The sequence below is a fragment of the Salmo salar genome, unplaced genomic scaffold (genome assembly GCF_905237065.1).
Source record: "Salmo salar unplaced genomic scaffold, Ssal_v3.1, whole genome shotgun sequence".
Lineage (NCBI taxonomy): Eukaryota > Metazoa > Chordata > Actinopteri > Salmoniformes > Salmonidae > Salmo > Salmo salar.
This window is the reverse complement of record NW_025548038.1, coordinates 120,629-123,977: the sequence shown is the minus strand read 5'-3', so window position 1 is coordinate 123,977 and position 3,349 is coordinate 120,629.

The window sequence follows — 3,349 nt, the reverse complement described above, 5'->3', positions numbered from 1 at the left end:
ATTGTTACACCAACAAAAAAAAGGGAGATTATATTATTTTATAGTAATACAATTGCTCAGAGAAAGAGATTTAGTTTAACATGTAAATCTCAAAAGGTAGGCGTCTGAATTATTGCCACCCATGTTTTCAATTCTCCGGCACTCTCCCTTTGGGAGGATAACGACACTGAAATGTTTTATGAGATTATAGAACACATTGGGTGGGATCTTAGACCCTTCCTCCAAACAGAATCTCTCCAGAACCTTGATTGACTTTGTCTGCGCTTGTGGACTGCCCTGTTCAATTCAAACCACAGGTTTTCAATGGAGTTCAAGTCCGAAGACTGAGATGGCCATAGAAAATTGTTGAGTTTGTGCCCAATTTCTTCGTGGATGTTGATGTGTCTTGCTGGAAGATCCTCTTATGGCCAAGTTTCAGCCTCCTAGCAGAGAGGTAACCAGGTTTTGGGCTAAAATATCCTGGTAGTGGGTAAAGTTTATTTATTCATTTTATACAGTAATTTTTGCTCATCTTTATCAAGGGTATAAATAACTAGGTGCTTATTTTGATATCTAGTTATTTGACTGAATCAGAAATACAGATGTGGATGTCACGACAGTGACGGATGGTGGCGCCCCTCCTCGGCCGGGCGGAGCTCGGCGGTCGTCGTCGCCGGCCTACTAGCTGCCATCGATCCCTTTTTGTTTCACTTTCTGTTGGTTAGGTCTAGGTAGGCACGCACCTGTTTTGGGTTAGTCATTAGTAGGGGGGGGGTTATTTAGTAGGATGTCTGTGTTTGTGCGTGATTGTGTTTCTTGTCCGGTTTTCGTGCAATAGGAACGTGCACTGGTTTTTCCTCTGCCTGTGGTTTGTTTTATTGTGTACACCACCGCAGAATAATTTAAGGGCTGCGTCCCTATATTTTTGGCGACCACATCCAGTTTTCTTAAATAAAGAAGTGTGGTCAAGAACTCTCTGTCTCCTGCGCCTGACTCTACCTCTCCTGTTGTTTTTTCGAGCCAGCCCGTGACAGTGGAGTAGATGTAGAGTTTGTTTTAAATTCTCATAAAAAAATCTGAACTAATCAAACAACACTTGTTGCTCTTTGTACGTGTTGATATTTAATGGAGAGAAAAAAACGTTTCCCTAAACTGCTTTATAATATTATAATTCAATGAAGAATAAAAATAGTTTTCCCTCCTCAACTGCGTTTCCTCCCTCCAGACAGCAGATGGCGATATGTGTCTTTCAGGCGATGTTTCTAGTGTGACGTATAATCTAGTGGACGGAACTCTTCAACAACTGCAGCCACCTCGGTAGCTCGCTAGCCAACAAAGTCTGAACATTCAAGTTCTTTAGACACTTTCCAGGTTTAATTGCAACTGTGATTTAAACATACTTATGTGTAAACAACTAGCTACCCCATTTAATTTAATATTTACGTTGCAACTATCTGGCTGGTTAAGTTAGCACTAGCCTAGCTAGCTAACATCCCCGACCATGCGCTCACTAAGCTACTCTCCTCCTGCTAAAGAGGAGGTCTGTTGGACGGAGAAAGAAGCTCTGGGGCTGAACGTTGTCGTGAAAGAGGAGAAGGAGGAGGAGGATGTCACAGTAAAACAAGAAGTAGAGGGTGAGGCTGTTACCGTGAAAGAAGAAGAGAAAGACGTTTCAGTGAAAGAAGAGGAAGACGCGTTCAGAGTGAAAGGACAGGAGGATGTTACTGTGAAAGAAGAGGAGGAAGTGAAAGAAAATGAAGACGTTTTTGGAATGAAGGATGAAGAGGGGGAGATTACTGTCACATTAGAGGAGGACGAAGAAGAGAAGACTGGAGAACTGATTAACACCAGTAAATACAGTGAGTACTATCTAATAAAACAGGGACATTGATCTGATTAACACCAGTAAATACAGTGAGTACTATCTAATAAAACAGGGACATTGATCTGATTAACACCAGTAAATACAGTGAGTACTATCTAATAAAACAGGGACATTGATCTGATTAACACCAGTAAATACAGTGAGTACTATCTAATAAAACAGGGACATTGATCTGATTAACACCAGTAAATACAGTGAGTACTATCTAATAAAACAGGGACATTGATCTGATTAACACCAGTAAATACAGTGAGTACTATCTAATAAAACAGGGACATTGATCTGATTAACACCAGTAAATACAGTGAGTACTATCTAATAAAACAGGGACATTGATCTGATTAACACCAGTAAATACAGTGAGTACTATCTAATAAAACAGGGACATTGATCTGATTAACACCAGTAAATACAGTGAGTACTATCTAATAAAACAGGGACATTGATCTGATTAACACCAGTAAATACAGTGAGTACTATCTAATAAAACAGGGACATTGATCTGATTAACACCAGTAAATACAGTGAGTACTATCTAATAAAACAGGGACATTGATCTGATTAACACCAGTAAATACAGTGAGTACTATCTAATAAAACAGGGACATTGATCTGATTAACACCAGTAAATACAGTGAGTACTATCTAATAAAACAGGGACATTGATCTGATTAACACCAGTAAATACAGTGAGTACTATCTTATAAAACAGGGACATTGATCTGATTAACACCCGTGAATACAGTGAGTACTATCTAATAAAACAGGGACATTGATCTGATTAACACCAGTAAATACAGTGAGTACTATCTAATAAAACAGGGACACAAACTCTGCAGTTGTTGAACTAATGTGTGATTTTTAAAAGGGCATTCTACACTCAAATATGTTTTTGTACTGTATGAATTGTTCATGACGTCCTCCAGGGATTTTTAAACTTTTCCTGTTGAAAAGTGATATAAATGCAGTAAATTATAAACACACTAAAGGGAAACAAATAAATGTTTTGAGCAAAATAGTGTTTTTTTAACAACTGCAAACTAGAAGGAGTGAGTGATGTCATAGTAAGGCCTTCAAGGAGTTGGCTTGATGGGAAGTCGTGATGTCATCCAATAGGAGGCTGATCTTCATGTGAATATTCATTATTCTTTTTAAAATCCTTCCTGTTCTGTCAAGTTGGTTGTTGATCATTGCTAGAAAGCCATTTTCAAGTCTTGCCATAGACTTTCAAGATGATTTAAGTCCAAACTGTAACTAGGCCACTCAGGAACATTCAATGTCATCTTGGTAAGCTCCTCCAGTGTAGATTTGGCCTTGTGGTTTGGGTTATTGTCCTGTTAGGACAGTTTTTTGTATTCAGATCGCTGAAATGCTCTCTACCTACGTAACATTTAGTGTCTCCTTATGTTACGCTGGGAAAACAGTTTTCATGGGCACAGAAATACTAAATAATTTCAGAGTTTGCTAAATCCAATGGTAAAAACC